The 15,343-nt window shown below is 36.9% G+C and overlaps 1 protein-coding gene across 1 annotated transcript in view; it reads left to right on the top strand.

Annotated features, from left to right (window-relative positions):
- The window catches only part of SEMA3C (semaphorin 3C), a 196,588-nt gene that overhangs the window by 90,050 nt on the left and 91,195 nt on the right, over positions 1-15,343 (top strand). The gene's annotated exons all lie outside the window — the stretch shown is intronic.

Below are 15,343 nucleotides of genomic sequence, written 5' to 3'. Positions count from 1 at the left end.
GCAATTGTCCCCTGAGATAGATACTATTATTTCCATCATTTAGGTGGGGACACTTAGTGACTAATAATTTACCTTAGTTGCCTAAGGCCACATAATTAGTTAGATGCAGTGCCAAAAAGACCAATCTTTACTCCAGAAACTGCATTAAAAAAAAAAAAGTTAATTACCTGTATATAGTGGGTTGGGCTTCACTGGTGGCTCAGTGGTAAAGAATCTGCCAAATATCCACCGTAAAAGGAAATGGTAACCCGCTCCAAGCAACCCGCTCCAAGCAACCCGCTCCAGTGTCCTTGCCTAGGAATTCCCACGGACAGAGCAGCGTGATGGGCTGGAGTCCATCGGGCTGCAAAAGACACAGCCGAGCGACTAAACAACAGCAACATGTAGTGGGATGAAGCACTTTTGGGGTTTGGATTGTACTGACTTGAGTTAATTTTCCACTTGGATGTTAAAAGACAATCTTGATTGCTTTTATGTTCATTATTAGTAATCATGCTTGTAGAGTTTTCCACTTAGGGAAGTACAACTTGTATATATTTGGTAAGTGTAAGCCAAAGGTAAATGCCTATCTAAAACCTATTTATCCACTCTTCTGGTTTTAGGACATTAAATGGTTTGTTTGACTTAGTTTTGTTAAGTCATTTGAATGTGTAATGTGAAATCCCTCAAATAACACTATTCCAACTATCTACACCTGTCATTTGGCCTAATAAAAGTATGTGGTACTTTTTGAGATTCAGGGATAAAAATGGTTATCAATCAGGTGAATCAAACTTCCTTCCACATTAAAATGGTGACAGTGAGCTGTTAATATGCAGGTCAGACTTTTGGCTTTTAATAGCTTGTTACTTCCTCTTTTAAGTGTGCCTTATTTCCTCCAAAAGATTTTACTTGTACCCTGAAAATTAAAGAGACAGCTTTGGCTAATGCTTACCTCATGGAAGCATCAGCATTTTGTAAAATAAATAAGCTTTGAGTCCATAATCTTTTCTTATCCTTGAAGTGCGTGCAGGAATGATAAATATTTTGTCCCAGAGCAAAAGCAGAAAAGTGCAACACTGATCTTCTGTTTTGAAAGATTGAGTAAGGCTGCATCCACTTCATCTCAAAATCGGATCATGTGAGATTTGGAAACAAATGGTTTCCCAATATAGGATGAAGTAAAGAGAAACCTCTTACATATACATTGAAAAGCCATTGTATATATGATGAGTGTTGGGCTTTTCAAAGTTGCAGGAACCGTGGTCAGATCCTTTGTGCTTCTCTTGAAAAGAATCACCCACCGGGTAGCTCTTTTGCTATGTAGAGGCACACTCCCAAGGACTGTTTAACTCTCCTCTCCAGCAGCTGAGTGCTGCAGTCACTGACCTTGTATTTTAGACAGTGTCAGGAGAGAGAGATACAAGAGAAAAAGAGAAAAGGGGGCTTCTGCTTTGAAGGACTGATGAATGTGTTTAAAGTGAAATGAACATGTCTCCTCTGTCCTCTACATTTTTCCAAAGTTGTTTCTTTGTTTTTAAGCCAAATGCAGTAACTTAGCTAAACAATGAGTCATGTTGAATTAAATAGTGTTTAGATAAAATAGCTGTCTCTTTAGGAAAACATCTCAGTATTCTTTGTTCATAAAGTCTGGTTCTTTAGATTTGAGATTTTGTGGTATACAGTTTATTATATTTTTTTCCTGTGTGCAAAGAAAAATGAGTTTAAAGATGCATCAAGTGAAAACAAGAGTTCAAGAATTTTGGTAAGTTGGAGGAGGTGGGTGGTTAATTTCCAGATTGTCTGCTGAAAGTTGTGGGTGGTCTTCCATCATGCTCTAAGAATCTAGAGACTGAAAAATTTTGGCAACATGTAGCTGTTTTCCAGTTAGTGATAACTGGTATTTCTTTCCTTGTCTAGTTCAGCGTTTTGTTATATGCAATGCAACCAGAGTCCATTATGAGAATGTATTTAAATTACAAAGGTCTGTAGAGAAGTTTATGCTGCTTGGTTCTTGATTAAGGAGTACTTACAGTTCTTTAAACTGAGAGAATGTTGAATTGATCCATCAGTATTATCAGTCTCTTATTTCTAATTCAACATATCATGAAGAAGAATGTTAATAAGTTGAATTTTTTCCAAGACTTCTGTCCATGCATATTTATTTCTATGCAGGCATCTTATAGTTTAGTTATACAAAAGATTTTATTCTACTTTATTCACTTAATATTGCATTATAAAACAATCTTACTCCTGACAATTCTTTAGTAGACATTCTGACATTCTCTAGTAGAATGATCTTTGTATAGCTTGTAAGTTATCATGTAATAAGCTTTCTTAGATTTTTTTCATTGGTTTCTCAAGCAATTCTGAAAAAATTCAGTCACTTTAGTTTGATATACAAGGAATTTGTATCTTTAAATGTTACTTGTGTGACATTTAAGAATTTTGAATTTTTGCTTCCTGGCTGATTCCTTGCTTCTGCCCACCCAAATCCTCTTTTTTTTATCAATTCTATAAAATTCTAAATATATTTGAATCTCCCACCTTAGTGTTTCAACACAAGCTTTTTCTTCTCCCTGGAAAATACTCACCTCTTTATGAAGATGTTTATCCTTCAGATCCTTATATGACTCTCACAAAAGCTTTTTCTGATCCCTGATGTAAAGCAACTGCCCTTGCCTTAAACACTTATCCTGTCTTTTACCATACTGTGTGGCTTGCCTGATGGCTCAGTGGTATAGAATGTGCCTGCAAGGCAGGAGCTTCAGGAGACATGGGTTCCATCCTTGGATTGGGAAGATCCCTTGAAGGAGGGCATGGCAACCTGCTCCAGTATTCTTGCCTGGAGAATCCCATAGACAGAGGAGCCTGGCAGGCTGAAGTCCATGGGATCACACAGCGATGGAAACGACTGAGCAATTTAGCATGCACACACATGCATTTTTTACTGTGGTTATTAATTTAATAGAGTAGCTTAACTAATATTTGTTGAATGAGGAAATAAGGTCAGGCATGTCCTTCTATTTAAGATTTGCTTGTTATTTCCAGAAAGCTCTAATCTTCCTTCCTCAATGCTCCCTTAACTTCATGAGTCATCTTGTACTTCAGTTATTTGTGTACCTCCATCATTGAACTATCCATTTTGAGGGAAAAGACCAAGAATTTTCATCTTTTACTGACCCCTTTCTCATATACTGTCTCTTGAATGATTGAATAAATATGTACCTCAAAAATATTTGAATTTTGTGAACAACCTGTTATATGTGAGTATGTATATTTTTTTTAAATGTAAGCTTTACATCATAGGGAACTGTAGCATCGTAGGGTCAAAGAACTTTGTGGGGGTGAGACAGAAAAAGAGACCTCATTAACATATAGACTCGCTTGCTATTCTTGCTCTAATCAAGTATGCTAAGTAGAAATTCCCACTGGAGGGCCCCAGGGTATCCAAAGAATGCTTTATTGAGAGTGGTTAAATGTTGTGATAGACAAGTGTTAAATGTCTATCAAGTATTAAATGCTACTGTAAGAATCTTTCCATATGATGGTTTGTGTAGGCAATGGTTCATTTGGGGATTAGAGTTGAAGAATGCAGGGTCTATTGTATTCTCTCTGCCCTGGAATTTTGCTGGCTTGATTTACAGTGTGAATTCTTCACCCGTCCCCCTCTGCAAACATCTGAATCTGAGCTGTTGTCTCCCTACCTACTGTTCTCACCTTGCACCCACTGTTTTGTTTTGTTTTAATAACTTTCCCCAAAGAAGCTTTTCCAAAAGTGTCAAGAGCTCTAGAAAGAAGGTGTCAGATGAAGTGTTTCCTCCTCCACATGTTTATCTCCCTTGTTTACATCTTAAGTGGGCACTCTGAAGCCTTCCTGATAGTTGAAATGTCAGTGATAAAGACATTTCAGCTCATCAATGCTGTCCTCTACAGCTTAGCAGTGGATTTGGTTCTACTTTCCAGACTAGTTTAAAGACTCTCAAGACATCTTAGCCATTCCCAAATTGTATATTTTCCATATTCTGAGATAGACTCCAGCTACCACTTGCTGTACATGGGGCCAAAGATTGGCATCTAACGTTTGAAGTTAGCTTCCATGTCTCCGAGGTAAGCTTAGAAGAAGAGAAGTCAGAATTTATAAGTCTCTGGCTAACTGAATCACACAACACAAATGCAATATGCTTTAGTTGCGGGTGGGGGAAGCCTTGGGTTTTGGTTTAGCTTATTTTTCTAGAAAGGACACAGTATTACTGTGTATAAATATGTTTCTAAGATAGATATTTAGAGAGGCTCTTTTATCAGATTTATAGTAATGAGAAGGATTACATTGGCTTTATAGATAGTTTGCAATAGTAGATAATACTTGTAACCACCTAAAAAGGAATTAGTTTCATGGACATTTTTATTGCTACAGGGAACATTGGAGATCATTCTGGTTAATAAATAATCTCATTCTTCCTTCTGTTTTGTGGATGCATAACTTAAGGCGGGGGAAGTAGAAAGAGGGGTAATTGGGTGAAGGGGGGCAAACCAAGCCCTGTATCAACAAATGGTGAAGCTAGAAATTCAGCTCCACTTGGCTCACTTCAAAATTGCGCCTTTTCTCCTACCCCATACACTTTACATTTTCATAGTAATAAATTATTTTCATGAAAACCTTAATTTTAAAAAATTCAATAACATTTTTTTCTCATTTTATTGGTTCATGCTCCTTATTTTTAATTTAGCAAGATTTAAAGATCATAAAACTCAATGTAACAGTAAAAGAGGGTAGAGTGTGAATAAGTGAAGAATTCTGTCTCTCAGTTATAGGCAGTTTCATCTGCAAAACTATACAGAAGACAGAGTGGTCTTAGTAAGTCATACAGTGTAGTCCCCCAACCCCTAATCCATGACATCTAAACTATTTCAAATGATCTTCCAGGAAGCCTTTAAGAAAAGAGAAAATTCTAAGGGAAATAAAGCAAATATTAGCAGATCTGAGACCTGACATCATCTAGAGGACAAGGAAAGCCTTTATGAAGCAGTCCAGTTTAAATTACATTGAAATTACTGCTTGAGTTATGAGTAGGAGCTAGTAAAAGGCAGGATAAGTCCTGTTAGCAGGAGAAATAGCATGTATTAATACAAAGGCCCTGAGGCAGAAAGGAGGAAGGCAAGTTTGAAGATGTGAAAAGGTCAGAAGAGCGAGAACACAAAAAAAGTGAACAAATAATGATGGCTGAGATTTTCTAGTGAGATAGTCTTGAACCAGATTATATCAGGCCTCAAAAGCCATGTTAAAAATTATTGATTTTGTTCTAAAAGTAATGAAAAGTCATTCAAGACAGGAAGAGAGAACATAAAATTAAAATGATCATTTAAACATGAATCGCTTGAGAGTCTAAAGAAGGCACTATTGATAATTACACTGATAAACAGTCCCAAACTAGGCTGTTTGGGGCAAGTAAAGATGAGAATCATCCTTATATTGATTAATTTTTCCTCTGATGCAATGCCTGGGAGATACATTCTGTGTTTACTTTTGCCCTTCCTTGGCCATACTCAATGAATAGAACTCTATCACTTATTCTTTCTTTCATCCATTTGGTAATTTGCTTCCACTTAGCCAATCATGCCCATCCATCAAAAACATAGGAAAGTGGAACCTTTTACCTCTTACAGGAATCTATGTCTGACTGCTCTCACTTTCATTCTTCTCAGATTTGCTATGATGATTTAATGAGAATAGCATCATTGAGAATTTGACTGTTCTCAAATTGTTTGGAGAATGTTCTCCTCCCCTCATCCCATGTAGCCCTCACACTCGTCAAACTGGCAAATAAAGAAAATTTGAGAGACTAAGACATTTTTTATACTATATTTGACACTGAACATGTTGCAGGAAAGATCCAATTTGACTCCATGATGGAACTCTTTCTCTTTCTTTGACTTTAACCTTTGTTTTCAACTGAAAACAAAGTTATTATGTTGATAATAACAGCAATAAAAACAACTGCTATTATGTTGATATTGTTCAGTAGCTAAGTCATGTCTCACTCTTTGCAACCCCATGGACTGCAGCATATCAGACTCCTTTGTCCTATACTCTATCAGAATTTGCTCAAATTCATGTCCACTGAGTTGGTCATGATATCTAACCATCTCATCCTCTGCCACCCTCTTCTCTTGCCTTCAGTCTTTCCTAGCATCAGGGTCATCTTCAGTGAGTCGGCTCTTCCAATAATTATTGGAGCTTCAGCATCAGTCTTTCCAATGAATGTTCAGGATTGATTTCCTTTAGCATTGAATGGCTTGATTTCCTTGCTGTCCAAGGGATTCTGAAGAGTCTTTTCCAGCACCACCACTTCTTCGGCACTCTGCTTTCTTTATGGTCCAACTCTCAAATCAGTACATAACTACTGGGAAAACCATAGCTTTGACTATATGGACCTTTATTGGTAAAGTGGTCTTTGCTTTTATAATACGCCAAGTTTGTCATATCTTGTCTTCCAAGGAGCTAGCATCTTGTAATTTCATGACTGCAGTCACTGTCTGTAGTGATTTTGGAGCCCAGGAAAATAAAATTTGTTACTGTTTCCACCTTTTCCCCATCTATTTACCATGAAGTGTTGAGACCAGATGCCATGATTTCAGTTTTAAAAATATTGAGATTTAAGCTGACTTTTTCACTCTTCTCATTCATCCTCATCAAGAGGCTTTTTAGTTCCTTTTCACTTTCTGCCATTAGAGTGGTATCATCTGAATATCTGGGGCTTCCCTGGTGGCTCAGATGGTAAAGAATCCTGCAATGCAGGAGACCTGGGTTCGATCCCTGGGTTGCAAAGATCCCCTGGAGAAGGAATGACTACCCGCTCCAGTATTCTGGCCTGGAGAATCTATGGACAGAGGATCCTGGCAGGCTGCAGTTCATGGAGTTACAAAGAGTTGGACATGACTGAGCGATTTTCACTTCATTTCATCTGCATATCTGAGGCTATTGATATTTCTCCCAGAAATCTTGATTCCAGCTTATGATTCATTCCAGCTTGGCATTTTTCATGATGTACTCTGCATAGAAGTTAAATAAGCAGGGTGATAGTATACAGCCTTGACCTACTCCTTACCCAGTATTCAAGCAGTCCATTGTTTTGTGTCTGGTTCTAACTGTTGCTTCTTGACTTGCATACAGGTTTCTTATGAGGCAGGTAAAGTGGTCTGGGATTCCCATCTCATTAAGGATTTTCCACAGTTTGTTGTGATCCACAAAGTCAAATGCTTTAGCATAGTCAATGAAGCAGAAGTAGATGTTTTTCTGGAATTCCCTTGCTTTCTCAATGATCCAACAGATGTTGACGATTTGATTTCTGGTTTCTCTGTGTTTTCTAAATCCAGCTTATACATCTGGAAATTCTCAGTCCACATGCTGTTGAATCCTAACTTGAAGGATTTTGATTATTACCTTGCTGATATGTGAAATGAATGCAATTGTGCAGTAGTTTGAACATTCTTTGGCATTGCCTTTCTTTGGGATTGGAATGTAAACTGACCTTTTCCCGTCCTGTGGCCACTGCCGACTTTTCCAAATTTGCTGGCATATTGAGTGCAGCACTTTCACAGAATCATCTTTTAGAATTTTAAGTAGCTCAGCTGTAATTCTATCACCTTCACTAGCTTTGTTTGTAGTTATGCTTCCTGTGGCCCACTTGGCTTCACACTCCATGATGTCTGGCTCTAAGTGAATATTATCATGGTTTTCTGGGTCATTAGGTCTTTTTTGTACAATTCTTCTGTGTGTTCTTGCCACCTCTTCTTAATATCTTCTGCTTCTGTTAGCTCCTTGCCATTTCTGTTCTTTCTTGTGCCCATCTTTGCATGAAATGTTCCTTTGGCATCTCCAATATTCTTGAAGAGATCTCTAGTCTTTCCCATTCTATTGTTTCCCTCTATTTCATTGCATTGTTCACTAAAGAATTCTTTCTTATCTCTGCCTGCTATTCTCTGGAACTCTACAGTTGAGTATGTCTTTCCCCTGTGAGATGGTTATCTTGAGACATTAGTCTGCCATCTTCTTGTTCAGCCAACTTTCTGAATAAAGTCATATTCTTTGCCTCAACACTTCATCTCTCATTTAGTTGGCCTGTCATGGTGCAAGCAGACCAAGCTTGGATTAGGTAACACACAGACTCACGTGCAGGTCAAGAGCAAGATAAAAACCCAGTAAATAAGTGTTTAAGTTGTCAGTCTCATTTGAAAAACAAAGGGGTGTCTGACTGACTTCACAGATGAAGGAACCCACCGTGCTTTGATTTCTGACTCTGGCCTCTTCTATCAGTATTCATTACTATATGGCCTTGGTTAGATTGCTCAAATTAACTGAAGTTTAGGTTCCCTAAATATGGAGTAGGAATAGTATTAAAGCCTAACACAAAGGTTTTAAATGGGAATAAGCTTTTTAAGTACCCAGAATAGTTAATTACTCCTACTGTTGATCCCACAAATGGTAGCTATTTGGGACTATTATTTTTGAACAAATGCACTTTTACTACATTCCTTCTGGTCTCTCTTTGTCTTAGGAATGAGGAACTGTAGTGTCAGCCTGCTGAAGTTCAGTGCTCTTATCTTTATCTGCCTGTTTGTCCTAAAGGGGTAGGTGAAGTTCAATTTCTATCCCAGTTTCAAGATAGTAAGCCTCCAGGAGAGAATGGGTCACTTAAGACCACCCTACTTAAAATTCTTCTGAGATAAGACAATTAGGAGAGGAAATTGTTGGGAGTAGCAATGTCCTGAAAGTAAAAGATACACTAAAGATTTTCTTTAAAATCTGTCAGTGTGCATTCTGCAGATAGGTGACGTGAGGTTTATGGTAAGGAAACAGTCATGGTAGACTTAACCAAACAAAATTAACAGAGAAGAATGAAAAGACTGGATTAAAACTCAACATTAAAAAAAAACAAACAAAGATCGTGGCATCCAGTCCCACCACTTCAAGGTAAACAGAAGGGGAAAAAGTAGAAGCAGTGGCAGAATTTATTTCTTTGTTTTCCAAAATCACTGTGGACGGTGACTGTACCCATGAAATTAAAAAAGATGCTTGCTCTTTGGAAGGAAGCAAGGAAAGATGTGACAAACTTCAACAGTATATTAAAAAGCAGAGACATCACTTTGCCAAAAAAGGTTCATATAGTCAGTTATGGTTTTTCCAGTAGTCATGTGCAGATGTGAGAGTTGGACCATAAACAGCTGAGTGGACTGAAGAATCTATACTTTCAAATTGTGGTGCTGAAGAAGACTCTTGAGAATCCCTTGGACTGCAAGGAGATCAACCCAGTCAGTGCTAAATTTCAAGGAAATTTAACTAAAAACCCTGAATATTCATTGGAAGGACTAATGCTAAAGCTGAAGCTCCAATACTTTGGCCACCTGATGGAAAGAGCCGACTCATTGGAAAAGACCCTGATGCTGGGAAAGATCAAAGGCAGGAGGAGAAGGGGACGACAGAGGATGAGATGGCTGGATGGCATCACCGACTCAATGGACATGAGTTTGGGTAAACTCTGAGAGATGGTGGTGGACAGGAGAGCCCAGCGTGCTGCAGTCTGTGGAGCTGTGAAGAGTTATACCCCATTTAGTGACTGAAAAACAACAAGAACAAGGCAAAATTTATAATTGTCATAGAGGCTTGATATTTTCATAGTGTCCTCTTTTGTGAGCAAATATGTAGTGTGCTATGATAAGCGCTCAATAAATATGCAGTGAATATATAAATTAATAACACATCATGAACTATAAAATTAAATATAATTGTAAATGACTGTTGCTTATGCTTTTCATAAAGAGACTCCTAGGAGTTGATTTTTCAATCAAGCAATCTTTTGTTTGTTCTGAAATTTATAATAGCTGGAAAGATAATATAGTATTCTGAGGGAATAAGTTCCTCTACTTAGTAGTTTAACAGATATATATTATTCATAGAAGAGAACCCTATACTTTCCCATCTTTCCTCCACCAAGATCACATTCCGCAGCACAGGAATAAGTTCTTATTGACTTAGTCACCTTAGAATTGTTAAGATCACTAGCAGAGTACAAAGTGAAATTCACCCTCTCATGTCCGACTCTTTGCCACCCCATGGACTGTATAGTCCATGGAATTCTCCAGGTCAGACTACTGGAGTGGGTAGCCTTTCCCTTTTCCAGTGGATCTTCCCAACCCAGGGATCAAACCCAGGTCTCCCTCACTGCATGCGGTTTCCTTACCAGCTGAGCGACAAGGGAAGCCCAAGAGCACAAAGGTTAATTCTTAATATTGTTAGGGAAAGAGTGTTGTTAACAGAATACATTCTGTATATTAAACTATCTTTTAATAGCTATAGTAAGATGTTGATGATATTCAAGTGGTTCTAGAAATTCATATTGCTAGTTTATATTTTGGGGAAACTTCTTGTTTTCCCAGCCTTGGTTAAATTCTTAAGGCTCACAATTCTTAAGGTTTCCATATCAAAACAGGAATTCCAGGTGAGCATACAATGCTACAAATTTTCCCTCAGGGAACACTGGCATGGAAGGCATTACAGTAATTTTTAACCTTGAACTCTACATTAATGTGGATTTCAAACTAGAAATACGTAGGTGTTGTTGTGGTTTGTTTGTTTTAGTACTGTTTCCCAGGAGATTTTCCCCGGGACTTAGAGACCTGTACTGCCCTTTGTGGGGCCACTGCTGTTTCTAATACCACTTACTCTCAAAGTTCGTTATCAATCAGTTGAGTGTGTCCTGAGAAGCAGTTCAACTGGATATACTTCCAATGCTGTAAAAACAATGACATAATTATTAAGATATAAAGAGACAGATGCAGGACAGTGCCATCCTTTGACTTGTTTAGATGAGAGCCTAGTAATTGTGATTTCCTTCTCTCACTGTTGCCAAATCATTGTATCAGTCATTTTCTGTAATTGTGGTCAAATTATTGACTCATTTGTTGACTTAAGTTGGATCTGCATTAAGTCAAAATGATGAATTCTTCATTCTTTTTATAGATAAAAATTCTGGATGCTTTGAACTCCTCTCTTTATTCTTTAAGGGGGGGAAAAAAACCCAAAATGTTTATTTAGATTTTTTTTAGTTTTTCCCAGGCACCAAAGTTCAATTTTGGCTAACTAACAGCAATTTAAATAGAGTTTTAAAAAAATAACCTTGGCTTTTAGGCTTCTAACAGAGATACTTCTGAAGTAAATCTTCCTTGGTTAACATAGCTGTCAACTGTCAATGAGCTACAGGTAATTAAATCTGAAGATAGCTTTATGGCCCACAAAAAGAGATAAAATCCTTGGGCCAGAAAGGTCTTAAGTTAATGCAGTTATTGCTCCCTCTGGTATTTGAATTTAATGCCAGAAATTGATTATTTTCTAATGAAATAGGTAAACAGAACTGCCATTGTTTGTTACTTGCAAATAAAATTTGGTTGAGGCTATTTTCCCAGCTCAGTTTTATAAACACTCTTGGTTTTATTTCAGTATAGGTTAGGAAGAGAAGGCAAAAAGAAAGAAAAAATGAAGAATATTTTGAGAAAAAAAAAATACCAAAACTCAACTAACCATGGTAGGAAGAGTGAGAAGGTGTTAGGGACTGTGAACACTGGAAACTCAAGGTGCCTTAAAAAAATTCAAGGATCTTTTTTTCTTTAATTATATGTAACAATAGTAGTCCGTAGACTTCCCTGGTCCAGTGATTGAGACTTGGAGCCTCCACTGCATGGGGAGCAGTTTCCATCCCTGGCTGGGGAATAAAATCCTGTATGCCATGCAGTATGGCCAAAAAAAAGAGAGAAGTAGTCCTGTAATAGAGCAGTTCCAGGGTTAGTTAGGGCATTAAATGATTTCTTAGAGAACTCAAGTTTTTAAAAATTTCTGCATTCTCAGAAAACAGTCTTTTTGGTAGCAGCAACTGAGGAAAATAACATGCCAATGTCCAGAGCCAGAAAAAGAAGTCACCTCTTTTTTTGTGTTAGTTTCAAGACCAAATACACTCTTCCAGTAACCTTGGAGAAGACTTTCTCTATGTCTGTTGGGTCAAAAGTAGTCATGTGACCACATTTTAGACACTAGCTTTCTAGGGGATCCATTGTAGGTGGCACAGACCATTCTGCCAACAGGAAAGAAAAAGAAAACGTCTGTTAGACAGAGGGTCACTGATCTTTCCTGATGAAAGGAGCACATTGATCTTCTGCCGTGTGCTAGTGCAGCATCCTTTGAGCTATGTATTGACATAACCAGTATGTAGATGAGAACATCAAAACCTGGGAGAGAAGAGGTAGTTTTTTTTTTTTTTTTTTCCGACAGATTAGTAAGTGATGCAATGGGGATTTCACCTCAGAACTGTTTGACTCCAATTCCTTACTTTCTCCACAATATCACATTGCTTCATATACCTCATGACCTCTGAATTTTGATTACAGAGCTACTCTTTTTGGATCTAACAATCAACGTGTCTCTCTTCTTTGCTTTTCACTTATTTTTACTCTTCTTCAGTGCTTCTACCCAGAACTTCTTCAGACCTGTGTACTTTCAGAACTTCACATCATCCATGAGAGGAACTGGAGGTCTCTCCCTGCAGATTTGATATTTCTGATGGGAAACTAGTTATCTAAATTTTACATGCTTGTGTAATATTTCTTCTTTGGTTTGAATTGAATCTATCAACACTCAATCTCTTTACCAAAGAAATTTCCATTTCAAATCCTTTGAAAGTAGTAAAGGTCATGTTCAATTCATCCTGTTCTTAGTTTACAACTTTGGAAAATGATTGCCTTTTCCTTATACCTAAGGGCCAGCTTCATATAAAATCATTCCAAATCCTTCAAGCATCCCTCACATCTATTTCTGGCATGTCAGATCTTTATTAACATAATAGCTGGAACAGCATCTCCTAGTTTTCCAGTCTCACATGCCCCCGAATATCCTCAAATTATTATTCTTAAAGATAGTTTATTATTTTACTGTCCTGCTCAAATAAGTTGAGTAGATTCTACATGTGAAAAGCAAAAATATTATAAATATATTAATAAATATAAATCAGACAGTGTGGCCCCTCCATATTTGCTCCCTATGTAACAAATTGTCCTTCTTACTTGTCTGGCTGAAGCTTGATGTCTTGTCCCAAGTCATAAAAATATAACCCATGTAACCCACGTCACCATAAGACAGGTACTCTTTTAAGCACTTGATGCATATTACCAATTTGAACCTCACTGTACCCCTGTCATGTAGGAACTATTATTATCTTGACTTAACAGCTGAAAACCCTGGAGTCTAGAGGGGTAAAGGCACTTGCCAAGTACGTCAATAAATGAAATGGCAGGGCCAACATTCAGATTCTGGTGGTTACATCCCAGATGTGATGGACTCAGTTGCATTTTACTTGGTCTGTGTATTTCACTGGAGAGTTACTTACTCATGAGGTGTTTGTTGAAAATCTATCCTGCACCCAACTGGAACCCTACAAGTGATGTTTTAATAGGGAAATTGCAAAACCATGAATCTCCATAGGGTGAAAAGCAAGCTCTATTAAACGCTCTGGATTTTAGGCAAATCATTTGTTGCATTTTATATTCTCCCCTGTTCTGAAGTCTTGGATTTGTGGGTTTTTTTCCTATTTCAACAATAACCTCTCATCTAGCAAGGACTGACTTTTTCCTGAATGCCATCTCTCCACTCTTTTTCATTCTGCTCATGAAAGAAGGTGTTTCCATTTCCAGGTCAGTCAAACCAGGACTGCCAGCTGCATCACTTGGCTGTCTGTGATATCTAGTGAGGCTCAGTAACTAGGTTAGCATGCTGCACCCTCATGTCTGTTATTTCCAAAGATCTGTCATCTGAGTCTCTTATTTAAATGATCTTTCACTATCTTTTGTTCTTGTCTTCTCTCATGATTTACTTCTTAAGATTCTTCTGAAATACTTTACTAAGTTGTTGATGGTTCTTTTCACATAAAAAAAATTTTGCACTTTACTGTCTCTGAGTGGACAGAATGTCAGAGACTATGATTTAAGAGAATTTGTTAGTAATTTTAGGAATCTAGCTTTTTAAATTAAAAAAGAAAGAAAAAGAAAAAATAGGAAAATTTGCATCTTTTTTTTCTAATTTCATGCTTTCCTATAACTAGTAATTCAGATTATTCACACCAACAGTAATGAATATTATAATTGAATAGTTTGTCACTCATTTCAGATATATATTTACATGTATCAATTCTATTGATTTTCATATAGACTCTCAGTAGAGCATACCATTATTGTTGCTTTTTCCAAATGAAAAAATTAAGGCACAGTGAGGTGCAGTAAATTGTTCAATGTCACAGGAAGTTTGGTGCCACAGTCTGGCTTCATAATCTCTATTCTGCTCCCATAGTATTTTTAGATCATTGGCTAGATATTAAACCACTTGAAATATATTATGACAGACATTCTGAACCCGCGTGCCCAGAAAACAGGTTAAATTTGTTGTTCTCTGTCTTCGCACATGAGCCCAGATGCTCACAGAATAGAGTTCATGGTTGCCTATAAGAATTCTTAGGATTTTTAATTTTGTTTTAAATCAAATCACAACCCTATGAGAATTTCTCGAAATGCATTTGCTGTTCAGTGACTAAAATTTAGAAATAGTTCAACATTGAAAGAGTAATGCCTGAAAGCAGACTGTTTTGTAGAGTTTATCACTTTCTTAAGCTCATAATCAAAAGAACAAATAACTCTTGAACCATTTGACTGGAAAAGTCTTCAATTGTACAAAGGAGCATTTTGACTGGAAAGAAAATTGAACCTACTACGATGATTGTTGATTTTTTAAATTGTCATGCATATTCATTGTCCTGAAAGTTTGGCTATACAGACGCATATTTAATGTACAAGAATTTAAATGAACATGTGTCAACTGACCATTGAGATACTGAAAATCTAAAAATTCAGAACATTTGAAAATTCATGTTTTTCTTTTGATACATATGTACATGATAAATATTTAAAGTTGGAGATAACAGCCCTAAAAAGATGAGCATATTGAATCCAACAATAAAACATTAAGAGAACCTAGGAAGACATTTATACTGTTGTTGCTTTTGTTTTTGTTCAGTCTACTCAATTGTTTTTGGTTGATTTATCTTAACTAGTTTTGAGCTGATGAGAAACTAAAAAGCTGAGTTGAGATCTTATGAAATGTGTATAATTTTTTAATCAAGTAATACTACTATAAACCTTAACACTGCATTTATTGATTTATGTTTTAATTCAGCATAAAGGCAATAAATAAAAAAAATCCAATAAGATAACTGTTTTAAAATTAATTTGTTGTAAGAGGAAAATATATCTTGACATTTTTTGTAAATAT

Source organism: Odocoileus virginianus, chromosome 1, assembly GCF_023699985.2.
Source record: "Odocoileus virginianus isolate 20LAN1187 ecotype Illinois chromosome 1, Ovbor_1.2, whole genome shotgun sequence".
NCBI lineage: Eukaryota > Metazoa > Chordata > Mammalia > Artiodactyla > Cervidae > Odocoileus > Odocoileus virginianus.
Note: the sequence above shows the minus strand (reverse complement) of the source record. Positions and strands in the feature narration are given on the sequence as shown.